Source organism: Oryza brachyantha, chromosome 12 (assembly GCF_000231095.2).
Source record: "Oryza brachyantha chromosome 12, ObraRS2, whole genome shotgun sequence".
Taxonomy (NCBI): domain Eukaryota; kingdom Viridiplantae; phylum Streptophyta; class Magnoliopsida; order Poales; family Poaceae; genus Oryza; species Oryza brachyantha.
This window is the reverse complement of record NC_023174.2, coordinates 8,126,767-8,144,796: the sequence shown is the minus strand read 5'-3', so window position 1 is coordinate 8,144,796 and position 18,030 is coordinate 8,126,767. Positions and strand designations below refer to the sequence as shown.

The following is an 18,030-nucleotide window of genomic DNA, read 5'->3' as shown; positions in this document are numbered from 1 at the left end:
TCCTTTTGTAAATAGTTCTGCTGTTCGTTGTCAAAGTTCACTTCCCTTTTTAACACAAAAGATATGTGTCTAAATATTCAAACAAAAAGCAGCTCCTGGATATATAATCCACAGGTCTGATCAAAACAACGATAAGCACTTGGTATATATTTGACTGCTATCATGAACAAAGTGACATCTCAACCTTCAAGTCAGTCGATGTGATGGCATAGGACTTACTCATTTGCTGACTGATGAAGGTACGCCTTAAGCTCCTCTAAAGCAGACCCTGTAATGATGCTTCCCAAAAAATACATTGAAGAACAAGAAGACATAATATTTAGCTGCAGTTCTTCGGTCAAGGGATGACTGTGATATTAATCCCTCAAACTTAGACATAAACATCAGTATAGTAGTTGGAAGCAATACAAGGAAGACCTTCAAAGCAATGCCTGGAAGAAATCCTTGGATGAATGATTTGATGGAAGGACTGCATAACAACGAGACTTATCAGGATATTTCAACAGAATACGCAGAACATAACCATATGCGTAATAGAACCCAACTAATTACAGGATAAATTAAACCATGGAAATGCCATAATAATATAAATAATAAACATATGAAGGAACACTTACATATCAATTAAGGGTTTCAGAAATGGAAGCACCTTTTCTATTCCTTCAAGGCTTGCAAGAAATTGTACAAATGTTATTGGAATGATATAAGAAAAGTTGAGGAAGAAGAATGCCACAACAATTATCAACCTCCGAACTGTGAGGGACACAAATGGAATGGATAGATTATTCCAGTAAACATCACGAGGTTCTGGAGCCCATTCAGTCAACCAGATAGTTGGATTACTGGTTTTCTGTGTCTGAGCACAAACAACCGCTCCCCACCGTGAACGGAACGAAACAAAGGTTGCTGGAACAACTGATTTGGGATCCTTTATGATTCTTTTACGCTCATCAGCTTCCTGCATGCTGTTACACATTAACTTATAGTTATCTGACTGTTTTCTGTAAACAAATTTAATGGCCACAAGGTAGCAGGGCATACTAGTCATAAAACATTACCACAACCACTTTCGTCGAAGCCAAAGTCTTTGCAAGAATTGTCCTTCGAAATTTGGAACACCATCACACAGGGACCTCAACATGAAAGCACAAGCAGTGGAGCATGCCTACCTTCCAACAACAAGGGCATCTCCAGTAACCTTCTCTGCCAGTTGAAAACATCGTAAAATTGCGGTTCAGGTATATTTTGGCTTGTATATCCTTGTCGCATTACCACTTGGCCTGTGCAGACGGGGACCGGATGTAGGTACAATCACGTAAATAGAGATGTAAGTTTACATTAATGAGGCAATTGCGGGTGCGGAGTCGTAATGACATTTGTTTTTTGCTTCAGCGCGTGCTTTTTTGGTTCTTCCTGTTGCTCATTGTGTCATGCTGCTTTGCTAATTTACATCTTGCTTAACATGGTTGCTTCACCGTTGCAGGGAGCCAGGGATGCAAATGCCTGATCGCTAATGGGGTACGAGATTTTACCACGTCAGAAATTTGGGAATTATTGAATACTCTTTTTTCATGCAAATTAGTGAGTTCATTCTTCATATTCTTTTTTTTTGTTCGATAGATGTCTGCCAACACGCTTGTAAATTCCACCTAATCATGAGTAATAGAAGGAAAAATGATTAGGTATGTTTTTGCTGATCCCTACCATTTTAGTTTAACACTGAATTTTTGGTTACACGTCTGTTGATTCCTTTATTTCCATGTGTATTTCTTTGCATAAGAAGCAAACATCCATGAACACTTTCCGCGCCAAGAAGAATGCTATTAAATTCATAGACTATGCGCACGCCTCCATGTTGATGCTGCCCCCCTTGGCCGGCTGTGCCAGCCTCATGGCAGCCTGCAAGAGCTGCCCCTCCGCTTCTCCAGCGAGTGGGAAGGGGTTGCTGTCTCTCTTGGCCGGGCCGGTATGGCGGCTCCCCGCAGTAAAAGGTGGCCCCTCCACTTCTCCAGCGAGTTCGGCGCCGGGGAATCGGGCGACGCGGGAGGGAGTTGCTGCCTTCCTTGCTGGCTGTGGAGGCTCCATGGCGTCCCGCTCTATCAAACAAATACGCTCATCCTAACATAAACTGAAAAAAAGAGCAGAGCACTCATTTGATTTGCTATCAACGTGAAAGATATTAAACAATATCTAACTTCACTATTTGTGGTACTGGTTTGCAGGTTACAGGAGGTGGTCAGGTCTGATAGATATCCACAAGTTACAAACATCATCCAGCAGCAGCATGTTTCTGTGTGATATCGGCTAATGCAACGTCAAATATTCATTCTCTTGTCAACAGAGAACCACACAAATACAAACCTTAAGTGCAAGTATGCCCATAGCTGATATTCAATCTTAGGTCGGTCTTCACGATACACAAATCATCAATTCTCCTTGCACGTTATTTGCATGTTTTTTTTTTTTGGAAAGCACGTTATTTGTATGTGAGATGCTTCTAATATGCCCTTGTTTTTTAGGGGTTTGCCAAATGCCAACGCATTCTGTGGGGGCAAGCAATTCTAGGCAGCTCATTGGTTACTCCACTTAACAGTAACAACGAACATACGTTCACATCCCAACAAGCCTAAGCTGATGGTTTGACCAGCAATTTCGGTTCAGTTCAGGTGACTTCACTTGCTAGGCTTTTTGTTGTTCTTCATACCACATCTAAAATTTGAATCACTGCACATGCTGACGGCCCTTCTGTCCCAAAATAAATCTGTAAGAGTTACCTCCTTCCTTTCTTTTTCATCTGAAGTCTGGATTCTGTTAAGCGTGATGTTTAATTATTTATTTCTAGAGCCTTTTGTTAAATCCTTTTATTTTTGTTGTTGAAATACGAAGCCAGTTCATGATGCTTTTAGATTAGTGCCTTCCAAGATTTGGAAATCTCAAATTCGACTTGGGATAATAGCTATTCTCCAGAACCGTGTTGGTATGCGTGCTTCATGTTTTTACACACTATTTGCTGCTATTCTACTGAAGTTATATTTCGTTGGTCTACACCATTAGTTTAAGAATCTATTGCATTCATCGAGGATGAAGGTGCTGAACGCGCCATTTTGCAATAGCTATTATGTCCCTATGCACTACTAATCTAACTTGAGATATTAGTAGATCTTTGTCTTTTCTTAAAAATGTTTCTTTAGTTTCAGTGACTAGCTTTATTATAGGAGAGGCCCTTTTCTGAGCAATAGTTAGTACTTTATGCTAATTTGAGGGAGTTATGATCATACTCTATAAGAAATTTTCAGAGGAGAGACGAATGGCACTTTACCAGCGTCAGCATTTTCTTTCCCTTGTGATATGGTCCATGCTGTTGATTTTTTTGCACTGATCGGTATCTTCTAAAAATGTCTATACTAGGTGAGAATTGGTTCATGTTATCAAATGCAGCAGTGTAGAAGGTATGTCTACCATATTATTGACTCTTTTTTGGTTTAAAAATCTCTAGCTCTTAGGTGATGTAATAGGTTGATTATATACTTATATGTTCCATATCTTTCATCATTTAAGTTACCCCATATATTCATTTTATTAAGTTCTAATGATAAGTTCTGTGATAATTTTTCGCCTGAATTGCCCGACATTAACTGTACTTGCATTGATAGTTTTGTATGGTAATGTCTGAATTGAATTTCTTAGCTAAAACCAACACTACTGTTCTAATATGCTGACATTTCTTCTCTACTTGCTACCTTGTCCATTATGACTATCCTTCAATTTAGGTTATTAACCATGACTTAATACAAGTCGTGATTCGGCCGAATACTGGAAATTAGTACGAGCATGTTTTGAAACTTCTCTTCACTTTAGATTTTTGTGCATTTAGCCCCTTGGATCGGGCGGAGTTGTCTAGACGGTTCAGCCACATGACTCATATCATCAACATGTCAACATAGTTAGGTCATCCATTTTATTTCATCTTGTTTTCCTGGTTTGTTACTCTGTTTATCATAAATCTATACCTACTCTATTTTACTAATAAATCTATTCATAAAAGTTAAACCATAATTATATAAGTTTTTTAATAAAACGTAGGGTCAAACGTGTACAAATAGTTAACACCATTATTTATCAAAATACATAGGGATTATATGTTTTTATAGGACTTGATTGTCCGTTAAATTGTGTACACATGAAACACATGGCATATACACATGTACATCTCATATATTTTAATAAAAATCTAAACAGAATGGTTCTTTTTGTCCCGTGCTGAAGCACGGGCATTGTGCTAGTAAAAGAAGAAATGTATATACCACATGGCATGTTGGTATTTCCTTTTGATTATATAACATAAAGCATTTCAGCATAGAAATGTCCATGCTACTCAAAGGTGGAAAATTTGTTGTTATATAAACCCGCGCAATTCTTTGATGTTATATATCTTTGTATCTCACCAGCTATACTTGAGAAGAAATAGCCCATTATTCTTGCACATGCACTTCCAGATTATATGTGTGATCTATTTTTTTAGCCAGTTGTTAATATCTACTGCACCTATCGTTGTTTTTCTTTGCCCCTCCATGTAGGTACTGTAGCACTTATTCTGAAAGTAAATAATAATGTAAGACATCATTTTCTTCACTGCATTCATATGCTCCTAGAGCCTACTAGGTCCAAGGTAGTGATTCGAAACATATAATTTATTGCCATCTAACTTATACACAAAAACTATTGGATTTTTAAGGTGTTGTCACGTTTCTGAGTTATTTAAACACTTGACAACTCCAAATAAATGCTAATACAACAACATGAACCCCAAATAATCAGCCTATGCTTAGGGAAGGTATGGTGTATAACCAAGGTCCATTTTCTAACCTTGTAATTTTGAATGTTTTCAGTTTTTACCAAGAAAGACATCAACCTTCTTTTTTGAAATTTTCCGTTCATATCTGCTTAGGCCTCAACATTTTCTGCACCACAAAATACAGGTACTGAAACACATACATCCAAATTGGTCTCTATACCCTCTAGTCATTGCATTGGGGATTGCTGGTGGTGGACTAAAGCTCACTCGGAGAGGACTAGCGGTGGAGCAGGACGGGTGATGAAGGTGGTTGAGTGGGAGGTTGATGGAGATCTAACATGCGAGCCCTAATTTAAAAAATAGTTTTAGCTGACTAGACTATCGGGTGCGCCACCCAAAACTACTCCGGATTGAGTCATTGGTGTAATTCGTTCTTTTTCCTTCTATTATGTGGTGATGAAGAACTTGGGTTCAGAGTGTGTTGTAAACCCTCAACCCTAAACTGAAAATAAATATAAGGCGTATGCTTTAAGTATGTTCTTTTTTCATGATATGGAAATTGCTCATGTTACAAAATATTACCGTGTGTTCTGCAGATTATGAAACTTCTTCTAGGAGAAGAATAGTCATTCTCGATGATTATATACAGTGATAAGTTTTAGAGTGGTAAGCACATGCCATCCATGATGATTATGATGTTTGTATCAACACGCAAGCACATGTTTGGAGGTCTTCCCTACTTCCCTTATTGAATAAAGTTAAGGACAGCCAAGAGATCTCCTTGAAGTATTTTGACAACTGATAAAATTTTCAATTGTTATCATATTTCTAGAATTAACAAACTAATCACATTTGCCTATGTGCCTATGTGACAAATGTAGGAATGCATGAACATTATACATAGCTAATATCCTAATACTGATAATTACCCAAAAAGCAATGAGGAGTAAAAGATATATATATATATATATATATATAACAAAGTTAAATTTGAATGATGTTACATTGCTTTTGTCTACTAGGTATGTACATACTAGAAATGCCCTGCACACTGACACATATGCCAATACAGTGTAAATGCTTTGAACACCTAGTAGAAAATAATCATTGTTATTATCAATATAAAGATGTAGAAATAAATAGTGAAGTTCATATCCTAGATTATGAGAGACTGTCTAACAGTACCTAGACATCTGGTATCATTATGAAAAACATAGATCTTGAGCTACAAGACAGGAACCTAGGGAAGGGGATATAGACCTCCTACCTTTAATAATCTCTACACTTAAAAGCTTTTCCGTTTTCTTATGTTGTTTTGTCACAGCTTTCAGCTTGCTAGACAGCAAGGGAATCTATTGTAGCTCCGATGACGTGTTCATCAACCTAGCTGGAGAGTTCAATATTAGTCGTATATTTGAAGGCCTGCAACCAAAAAGAACATATAGTGTGGTTTTTATGCAGTGGAATAATGCAAATTGATTTATTTCTGATGTTTGACACATAATTTTCCTTGGAAGTTAGGAAGAGGAATCAGCTGATATATGTCTTCTTCTAGACTTCTACAAACAACTTTATCAGAAAAAGAAATAAATAACTTCATCAATACACCATTAAGTTAATTACGTTTGTTTGCAAACAGTAACAACCGTGCAATTGCAGGTGCTAGATTGACTCGTACGTGATTCTCTATACTGATAGATATGGATTAGCCAGGTGTGGCAATTAAAATCTGTGGGAAACTACTATTAAACAATAATCATGTATCTGCAGTAAAATGATTATGGAGACAAACAAGATAAAGAACTTCAAGTAACGTAATGCAGATAGCAATAATCTATGGTGTATAACATTATGTATCTGTTAGTTACATAACATTTAAAGTTCAAAATTTATGAATGTTTTGGAGAGCAGTGAGAATATCCATGGGTTTCTTTACGTAGTATATGAAAACATTTATGTATTATATACTGACAATACGTAAACTCGACAACTATAGTCAATATTTACAGAACGGGAAAAAAGCCTAGGCAAATAAAAGAGGACTACTAACCTTGGCATACACAAGATTGGCATTGACACACAATGCTAGGTTGCTCGGAAATGTCCAGGGAGTTGTAGTCCATGCAACAAGAGCTGCATTATCCACACCACCAACAATAGGGAAAGAAAGCATGACTGCTAGATCTGGGACATTCTATGGCACGATAAAAAAAAATGAGTTAATACAAATTACAGTAGCTGGTTTATGATCTAGGACAGGAGAATAGCCAATACCAACCCTATAGTCCAGTGCTGCCTCAAAGTTTGAGAGTGCAGTTTTGGTTACGATGAGGGAGGAATCGTCATTATACATACACTGGTGCTTAGTGGCTTCATGTGGAACAGCAAGACAACCATAACGACAGGTTTGGCCCAAACAGACAAATTTGATGGCATCTAGGAGGCTAACCTGAAACGTAAGATAAGAAATTAGCCTAGGGGGAATTCTGAGGAACCGGATATTCACCTGCCAAAAATAAAACAAAAGAAAAGATGACACAAAATTCTTGTTCTCCTAAATGTGTCGACGTAGCGATAATATGGTATTACTGTATTTTATCAGTTACCAACCCTTCCAATGAGGAATTGGCCACGATGTGCTTGTTGTGTGTTGAATTTATTTGCCCTGGCCTGTCCATCTTGACAGCTAGAAAATTTGTGGAACCTGAAATCGTTGTAGCTCATGGCGAGGAAGAAAATGGAAGATATCAAAAGGCACATGGGCTTATCAGTGATGTACCTGCTCTATGGTAGCGGAACCCGAGCGGCTGCGGGGAGCGCCCAATCCAGCCAGCGAAACGTCAGTTTGGGATGAATCGTCAGGATAGTAAAAGCCACATTTATTTTGCTGTCACTCCATAGGGGATGTATGAAATCATCCTTATTTTTGGCAGCAAATGCTTTGGGACTCTAACTGAAAACTATGCAAGCCCATAACTGAAAACTCACAGCTAGCAATTCAGTTTTAGAAGACGGATAGTCGATACATAACTCTATATAAGCCCATTAAAATAAGTGCGGCAGAAGGCCTGGATGATTGAAATAGAGATAAATAACAATGCCTCACCATATACCACCTGACAACATTAAAAAGTGGAAACAAAGATCTAGTCCATTTCGATCCAATGATAGCAGCCATGCAACAAAAACACAAAAATGAATGTACGTAGTAGAGTATTAGAGCAAATGGAATCCTCCTACATACAAATCATATATTTAAGTAAAAATGTAGTTCTATTAGTGCAAAACCAAAATCTTCTACAAACTACGTACATGATAGTGGGTGTCAGTGCAAGCACACAGAGTTAAGTGTCACACCCGGAGTTTAATCCTAAGCCTAAATTCGTAAAAGAAATTCGTAAATAATAATTGGCTTAATTAACTCAGGAAAAATCTCTCTAAAGGAATTAATTTAATTAAATCGAGGTTCCAAATCGATTAACAGGATTTAAACTTAAATTGCAGAAGTATAAAATTTTGCCCAAAAATTAATTTAAAACTCGGCAAAAGTGGGGCTTTCCTTTTTCCCTCTTTTTTCTTTCTTTTTCCCTTCCTCCTCAAATTGGGCCGAAGTCCAATTTTCCTCCCCCTTTCTCTTTTTCTTCCTTTCTTTCCTTCCCCTCCCTTCTTTCCTCCTGGGTCGGCCCAGCCGAGCCAGCCCACCCTCCCCCGCTCGCCCGGCCCAGCCGAACGGCCGCCCCTCTCCCGCATGCGCGCCCTCCTCCCTCCGCCTGGGCCGCCGGCCCAGCTCCCTTCGCCCACGCCCACGCCCGCGCCGAAGTCCGCCGCGCCTCCTCGCACCGGCCGCGCCCGAATCCACCTCGCCGCCGAACCAAACTCCGCCCGCCGCCCGCAACGGCCGCCGCCGAATCCGCCGCCGGGGCCGACTCGGTCTCCACTGGCCGCCTCGCCCTAGCCGGCGCTTTCCCCCTATAAATCCCGTCGTCCGCGCGCCGCCGCCACTTTTCCCCGTCCGCCCAAGCTCCTTCGCCGCCGCGCCCTCCTCCTTCGCCGCCGCATCCGATCCCGCCGTCGAGCGCCGCTCGCCGTCGCCCGTCCGCATCGCCACCTCTACCTCCACCTCGCCAACTCTCCGCCGGCCTTCGCCGCCGCCGGTGGGCACCCGAGCGCCCTCGACGCCTCTTCATCCCTGTCGCCGTCGCACCCGACCTCATCGCCCGCGCGCTGCCGACCGCACTCCGGACGTCGCCGCCACCTCTCCGCTCGCCGTCGCCCATTCCCGGTCGTCGCCGACCTCGCCGCCACTTCCCCGTCGCCGGTGAGCACCTCCATCTTCCCCTCCCCCTCTCCCTTCCTTCCGCCGCCGTCGCCGGTACGCCCGTGCCGTCGCCACGCGCCGGAAGCCGTCTGCCACCGCCGCCAGGTGGCTGCCCGACGTCATCGTTGCCTCGCGGCCACCGTCATCGACACCTCGCGACGCCACCGTCTGCCGCCGCACGCCATCGCCATCTCGGCCGCCTATCGCCGCCGTCTTCATCCCTGCGCTGGAGCCGCCTCCGGGTCACCTCGCGCTGCCCTCCCCTTCGTGGGCGCGTTGCCACTCCTCCCCGCCGGTGCGCGCCGCCGGTTGGGCCGCCGAGCGTCGCCGGCCGCCATCTCCCTCTCCTCCCCTGTTTTCTTTGCCCTCCCGACAGGTGGACCCCACCCGTCGGCCTCTCCGTCTCTCTCGTCTCCCTGGGCCCACTCGTCAGCCGGCGCCACCCCCTTCCTCTCTCACCTCCCTGGGACCACGTGTCATCCTCCCCTCACCCCTCTCTCACTACCCGTGGACCCTACCTGTCGGCGCGCCTCCTCTCTCCTCGCTGACGTCAGCGCCCCATTTAATTGCGCAATAATTGATTTAGGACTTTTCTGTTTAGTTAAAAACCTAGAAAACTTCTAAAATTCATATCTAATTCATCTAGTCTCCGTTTAGGCCCATTCAAATTTCATTAAATTCATAAAATTGTCAAGAATCCATTAAAAATACTTTCTTTTACTATTTCAGTAGAGTTTGTGCCTGTTTTATTTCTTTTTGTGCTTTGTCGCTTAGATTCGGACCCTGCCGAAGAGCCGGTTTACTTCGAGATCGTTGCCGAAGTACCCAAAGGACCAGAGCAAGGCAAGTGGCACTCATCTTTGATCATATTGAACCTATTATTGCAAATTCCCCGCTTTATTTATTCAAACATGCATTGTTTTAATTAAAGTATTTACTGTATTTATTTTTCGGGTAATCCTTATTATTATGCCGTTGTTTATCCAACTTTATTCATGTTAGATCAGGGGTAACTTGAGTAGAGTTAGACCTAGGTTAATGCTTAACCATGCTTAGAACAAGTAGCTCATGGGATCACACTTAATCATCATTACTAGTTCTGAATAATTGTTAATTTTGATTCATCCCCCGATTCGGGTTAATGTCAACTAAAATATTGATAATGGTGGGTTGTGGGTGCATGGTTTTGAGAGTCGCACCCATGGCAATTAAAGACCGGTTCACGGGAAACCCTGGAAGTAATTTAGTGCTAACCACATGCCGAATGGGTCAGGGGGATTTGGAACATGGCTTCCAACTATTTGACGTACCAAGGCAAGGGTAGGCGTGATGGAGTATGGACGGGCAATCGTGGTGTAACGAAAGCCTCTGATGCTTCCGGATCTACCAAGGCACAAGAGGGGACTGCCCGACTTGTAGAGGAGGGGGTGAAACCTGAAGTGCGGCGCGATTAAATAGGGAGGATTATGTGACGGGTCCTATCACGGTCTCCTTTCCGGTATGCCATGGTGGTATGTCGACGCACGTTTAAGTGCAGTGGAGTCGTGTCTTGTGGGTACAGTAGTACATCTCTGATCAGAGAATAATCTATTCAAATAGCCGTGCCCCCGGTTACGGACAAACTCCTAGCTTCACTGTGATTAGTGAACCTTTAATGACTTGGGTAAACTAGCTTTCACTTGGGACTACTGCAACGTGGTGTAACGTTGAGTAGTGGTTGGGCCTGTCGCAACGTGGTGTAACGTTGGACAGTGTTGTGGTATTTTACAACTGTTATTTACTTATTCTTTAATTTATTTAATTACTTTTATTTAATTCAATCTCTATTATTTATTTAAATGTCGCTTTATTGCAACTAACCCTAGCCTGTCCTTGAGGATCCTTATGCATCATTTATTGCCCTTTTTTCCATGTTTGTTGTGTACGGTGGTTTGTACTCAGCCTTGCTCTTTTTCCCCCTCCAGAGCTAGAAGTTGAGTCCGATGGAGGTGACTCTCAGGAGTGAGCTGGTCTGTCGTCAAAGTCTGCTTGTGGACTGGAGACGTACCCGCTGGAGCTAGTCTACCCTACCTTTCCGCTGCATTTTCGTTAGAATAAGTGTTATTTTCAGTTGTTTCTAAGAACGATAGTTATGTAATCAACATTGTCTATTTGTATACCCTGGCTGGTCCTGGACAGAGATTTTTATACATAATTAAGTTTGGAAATTCATGTGAGGAATTTTTGGACGTGGCATTAAGTGACTGAAAGCCTACCTGACACTTTAAATACTAAGAGTTTGAAAAGAAGCGCTCTCTGATGGCACATAACCTGCAGTTTGAAACGTCCCATTTGAGCGGTATGACTATTTATATAGAGTTGCAACATAACTCACAAATCATCTGCCCATATTGGGTAAAAGGTAGCGGAGTATCTAAAAGTAAGAACTAAACATAGATGAAATCATACCGGAAAGATCAAGTGGTTGCTGATTTGCATTCCCTGGTAAGAAATAAAAGCAACCATTAGGTTTGTATTAAGCACCTGCCTATTAAAGTAGAAACAACCACGTGGACTGTTTTGAAGTGACAATATTATTGGAATATCCATGGTTGGATTATGCAGCTCCCCATTCGATAGTTAAGCTATAGAAAAAAACTAACCTCCCCTCGTTCAGAGAAGAAACAACCTCCATTATAGGTCATGTTGCCTAAAAATAAAATACAATTATTTCATGCAAAAAAAGATCAAGGTTATATATATATGTTGGATATGCAAACAAAAGTTGAATTAGTGTAAAGATTACCTTGCTGTGCAGGAAGGTACCAATAAATATGTCCATTACCTAATAACAGTTGTCTTTGTTACGCCATATCTCATTAAGTTGTATATGGCAACTATTATGAGTAGTTCACGCAGACTTGAATAACAAACATGGGACAATATTTAATATTAGTATGACGCTGCAAAGCTATATAGGCAAAGAAATAAAGAATATCAGTACAAATTTTGTAAATACATGACCAATCTAAGTAAAGAACGCAATAAGCTTTCTCGTACTACATTTAAAATACATAATTAGGAAAGATGACAGCTGCAGAATTATAGAACATACAAGAACATGTTGTGCTTTTATGGAGCAAATGGAGTCCACACCATCCGGCATCAGCTCCCTGATATCTTGGCCCACTTAGGAATCTGTAAGAAAACAAATCAACCAAATCAAAATCGATTTAAAGCGAAATTTGCCCACACTGTTGCAGCAATAAACTCTTCCCAATTGATGGTGGTGGTGGTATCATCATCGGCCAGAAGTAGGAGTTAAAAAGTTTAAAATATATAAAACAGTTCTGTAATGAAGATGGTTTTCACCACAGATGCACGTCATACTCCATGTAGCAATGCATTTGAAAGAGAAATGTCTCTCAGTCAAACCCATAGTTTTAAGTAATTTTGTGACATAAATATGTTCTCCCCAACTTTTCACAAGCATTGAAAACAATACAAAATTCTGAAAGCAACATGATCAAAAGGTTCAAGTGTTCCATCATGGAAAATAGGAAAGGAAGGAGCAGTCTATGTATCATATTTTGCACTAGCAGTGACCACTTACTGCATCCATTAGGTCGCAAAATTCAGTATCCTTGAACACTGAGCTGTATCTTCTGAGTCATTTAAGCTCACCAGATGTAACCATGCCTCTGTTTTGGGTGTCAATTGCCTTGAACATTTCTCTTAACCCAACAATCTCTTCTTCTGAAAGACGCTCAGCAATAACCTGGATGAACAACAAATAACAAAGATAGATTAGTGCATTTTAAACATTTTTAAATATAGGAAACAGCTAGACAGTAGTTAATAAGTAAAAAATGGTGCGTTAATGCCATCCTGATTCATGACACCACATACTTTTGTATCATAGCAAATTATGAAATTATATCTGGGTCAACCTAGAATGGTAAATTTACGTGCAAGATAAAAGTCTGTGACTCTCAGCTTGGAAGCAACACAGGAGCAGATACACTAGACAATAACAATGAACAATTCACTAATGAAGGAAACATATTACCGAGTCAGATATAAACAATTTCACTGCCGTCAAAATTTAAGATTCTGAGGAATATGAACAGAAGCAAATAAGGTTGAGCGTGATGATGTACACAAGGTTTATTCTTCAAAAAGTAAATATGCTTATAGAATTTCAAAAGTTTCACGCTTCTGTTAGATTTAGTATTCAAGGACAGAACTAATAGAATAGTGATTTCCCCTGAAATTGTGAAAGCGCTTGATGATGCTTCACCATGATAACACAGTGGCAACAAGTGATGACTTTTTCATAACAAGAAGAAATGGAAAATAAATACCTGGAGAGACAATTTCTTTAGCCTATTCATTGCAGAGAATTGTTTGAGACGACGAAGGACACTTGGATCCAGAGCTCGATCAGTAGCCACTCCATTATCACATATCCAGGGAGCTCTGAACATACAAAGTAATAGAAAAAACTGTAAGCACGTGCTGTTTATTACCCTTGAGATCTTATTACAGTTATGAAGCTTATGAAATTATTGGATAAAACCTTGGTTCAAAATTACTATACAAGGCACTTAAAGGAATAAAAGTGATATTAAAAGACAAAAGATAAAATATACTAACTTAGCACTTCATGGGCTTTCAAACGCTCTGATGGAGAAGGGCAGAGCATTTTTTTTAGAAGATCCTTTGCACTGTCAGATATCCTGGGCCATGGGTTTGATTTAAAATTAATTTGTCCTTCCAAGACTTCTTCACATATTCCGCTTTGTGTATCTGGTAAGAGTGAAAGAAGTCCTTTTAGCAATTGATCACAACCAGTGAAGTAGAATTTTGCAAACCTTGTCAGATCAATGACCTGGCCAAAATGGAGGAACACCACTGAGCAATACATACAGAATCACTCCAGTTGTCCATACATCAGCCTCTGGTCCATAACGCTTCTGGAATACCTCTGGAGCAATATAGTATGAACTTCCAACTATCTCTGTGAAAACCTGGCCTGATTTGTCGATAGATATGAACCAGTTAATAAAACAGCAAAAGGAAGCATAGATCATATGCAAGAGTAAACAATACATTACCATTTGTTTTGCCTAAGCCATATTATAAGCAACTGCAACAAACTTATGTTTTCCAAGCCTAGATTACAGGTAGAAAGTTTCATTTGAACTGTCATATAAACATGCCATATTTTCACCTTACTCTTTGCACAGAATTTATTTACACCATAACTAAATAGGTTAGCAAGATATCAAACAGATGATTCCTAACCTGACAATATATAGAAACAGCCATTTTGAATGTACTTACTGACTTTGGCATAGCATAATACCTGGTCTAAAGAATACAGATAAACCAAACTCAATTGCTTTAAATGATAATTCATCATCTGCAACCAGTAAGAGGAAATTTTCTGGATGCAGATGACAGAACTCTCTACGGCTAGGTGAGAGGGGCATCCTTCCAATGGGGAACTGAATACATGCAAATCTGGGAAGCAAAGCAGAACTGAAATCAGTAGCCCCTACGGATGCAAGGCAAAATCACTTGTACAGAAATGAGAACCTGCCGAATCTGGAGAAGGCTGATGCATGGCACTAATGGCCACCAATATAAATGCGTTGCTGTTTCGCGGGGGATGACAACCACATGGGAGATCTGCTAGGGGACAGGAGCAATGGCGAAGCCACTGCCTTTTAGGGTGAAGGAATAAGTCTTGGGCTGTTTGGTCTTGGTCTTGTGGTGTCCTACCCACCCTTGTTTTTCAGCTTTTAGTTGCTAGGACAGCATCTAGGACAGGTTGTTAGGATGCTCTAGGACAGGTGGTTAGGATGCTCTAGGACAGGTTGTTGAGATGCTCTAGGACAGCATCTTTTAGACTAGTAGGCAGCTATAAATATGTATCCAACCCTCCCCGGGAAGGGCATGACATTTGGTGATAAGTAAACAGAAAATTGCCCCAAGTTTGAGTGTCATCCTCTCACCAATGAGAGTAACAATAGAGATACTAACATCTGGTATCAGAGCCACACTTTCCTGTAGGTTGAACATCTCTTGCTCCTCCCCTTCCCAAGCTCGAGTGAGCACTCAGCCACCATCAACAGCAGCACCACCGGCTGCTCCTCCTTCCCCTTTCCCCTTCCCTTCTCCACGTAGCAGCCCCCCGGAGGCGCGCCATGTCCGACGGACAGTCTCGGCGTTCGGGCGCCTCGAGCACACGACGTCAGCAGGACGCCGAACTCGCTGCAGCGCAAGAGCGCAGGCGAGCAGCGGCACAGACCGCAGCAGCAGCAGCAAGGGCAGCAAGGCTGGCAGCAGCGGAGTTGGCGGCGATCAGGGCGGAGGCAGAAGCGGAGGAGGCGGAAGATGCAGCACGTGCGGCGGAGGCTGAGGTTGAGACCTTGCGTAGCAGCATCAACGGCTCCATCGTCGGCGACATCACCGCCGACAGGGACCTTGAGGAGCTGGCGAGAGGAAGGGTGCGGGAGCGGACAATACGGTGGGCAGCAGCCCACCCCCATGGCGGCGGCGGTCCAGGGGACCACGCATCCGCCGACGGCGCCCCAAGCGAGGGCGCGTGCGGCAACGGTAGCCCAGATGGGCGCAGGCGTGCCGGCGGCAACCCAGAGAACACACGCCGCGGCGGCTACCCTCCCGGTGATGGCGGCCGGATCTACGGAGAGCGCGGCCCTCACAGGCAGCGCGACTCTCCCTCCCCTGACCGACGCCATGGCTACCACGGCATCCAAGCGGTGGTCAGGGACTTTGGTCCCGGTGGTGGGTGGCCTACCCTCACCAAGACCAACTACATCGAGTGGGCCGCGGTGATGAGGGTGAGGCTCCAGGTGCGGCACATGTGGGAGGCAGTTCGGTATGGCGACGTCGACTACGATGAAGACCGACGGGCGCTAGACGCCCTCATCGCTGCAGTTCCATCCGAGATGCAGTTTTCCCTTTCGCAAAAGCGGACTGCCAAGGAGGCCTGGGATGCCATCGCTGCGGCACGCATCGGCAGCGATCGCGCCCGCAAGAGCACGCTGCAAGCACTCCGCAAGGAGTGGGAGAACCTGGCCTTCAAGCCAGGTGAGGACATCGATGATTTTGCCCTCCGTCTCAACACTCTGTTGCAGAAGATGGTGCAGTACGGCGACGACACCTACAACGAGGAGAGAGCTGTCGAGAAGCTCTTCCGCTGCATCCCAGAGAAGTATAAGCAGATTGCCCGCTCCATCGAGTCTCTGCTGGACCTCTCCACAATGACGATCGAGGAGGCGATTGGTCGCCTCAAGGTCGTCGACGGCGATGAGCCACAGTCCCTCTCCGGGCCCATCACCATTGGCGGGAAGCTCCATCTCACTCGGGAGCAGTGGGAGGCCTGCCAGGGTGATGGGAAAAAGGGGGAGTCCTCCTCGGTAGGCGGCCGCAAGCGCGGCAACCTACACAAGGGGCGCGGAGGCGTCCGGGTCAGGTTGCGAGGACACATCCGGGGTGGAGCCCGCGGAGGCGTCCAGGGCGGCACCACCGGCAACCGCAGGCCGACGCGAGACGACGCCTGCCGCAACTGTGGCAAGTCTGGCCACTGGGCCAAGGACTGCCGACAACCACGACAAGGCCAAGCCAACGCCGCACAAGTGGAGGAAGAACCAGCCCTGCTCCTGGCACACGCAAGCATCGAGCTATCTCCAGCGGCACCGGCCGCATCGGCTTTCCTCCACCTAGAAGAGCCGAAGGCACGAGCCCTTCTTGGCGACGACTCCAACGACAAGACTGATGGATGGGTCCTCGACACCGGGGCCACCCATCACATGACCGGTCGACGGGAGTTCTTCACCGAGCTTGATCCCAGCATCCGAGGCTTCGTCAAGTTTGGGGATGCCTCTGGCGTGGATATCAAGGGCACCGGCTCCGTCATCTTCACCACCAAGTCCGGCGAGCACAGGCTGCTCACCGGAGTCTACTACATCCCCGCGCTGAGGAACTCCATCATCAGTATTGGACAGCTGGAAGAAGAGAAAGGTTCATGCGTGGTGATCAAGAACGGAGTCATGAGGATTTGGGATCGGCGCAAGATCGGGGAGCGCCGTGGTCGCCTCCTTGTCAAGGTAACCAGAGGCAACAACCGACTCTACATCCTCAACGTGCAGGTAGCACAACCCGTGTGCCTCGTCGCCCGCCGGGACGACGAGGCGTGGCAGTGGCACGAGCGCTTCGGCCATCTCCACTTCGAGGCCCTGAAGCGGCTCAGTACCAAGGAGATGGTGCGAGGCATGCCATGCCTTGACCACGTGGAGCAGTTCTGCGACGTCTGTGTGTTGACGAAGCAGAGGCGGCTCCCCTTTCCCCATCAGACGAGCTTCCGAGCCAAGGAGCGGCTCGAGCTCGTGCACGGGGATTTGTGTGGCCCGGTGACTCCGGCCACACCAGGAGGACGACGCTTCTTCTTGCTGCTCGTCGACGACCTCTCTCGCTACATGTGGGTGACGGTCCTCGGTAGCAAGGGAGAGGCTGCGGACGCCATTAGGCGCACGCAAGCTGCTGCGGAGGCGGAGTGCGGCCGCAAGTTGCGCATCCTGCGCACCGACAACGGCGGCGAATTCACGACGGCTGAATTCGCGTCGTACTGTGCCGATGAAGGTATTCACCGCCACAACTCCGCGCCGTACAGCCCACAGCAGAACGGCGTCGTTGAGCGGCGCAACCAGACGGTTGTGGGGATGGCTCAAGCCCTCCTCAAGCAGAGAGGAATGCCGGCTCTCTTCTGGGGGGAGGCGGTGGTAACGGCCGTCTACATCCTCAACCGCTCACCTACCAAGGCTCTCGATGGCAGGACGCCGTACGAGGCTTGGCATGGGCGCAAGCCATCGGTCTCCCACCTGCGAGTCTTTGGCTGCCTCGCGTTCGC

The 18,030-nt window shown here is 44.5% G+C and overlaps 1 long non-coding RNA gene across 1 annotated transcript; it reads right to left on the bottom strand.

The window, feature by feature from the left end:
* Window positions 1–5,809: 5,809 nt before the first annotated feature.
* On the bottom strand, window positions 5,810–12,876 carry LOC102705122. The gene is made up of 10 exons (XR_423984.3): window positions 12,706–12,876; window positions 12,208–12,290; window positions 11,899–12,063; window positions 11,756–11,802; window positions 11,562–11,594; window positions 7,575–7,941; window positions 7,406–7,499; window positions 7,074–7,244; window positions 6,846–6,989; window positions 5,810–6,217 (listed from the first exon to the last, which is right to left on the bottom strand). It is a non-coding gene; the product is annotated as an uncharacterized LOC102705122 (long non-coding RNA).
* Between the last annotated feature and the right edge of the window lie 5,154 nt (window positions 12,877–18,030).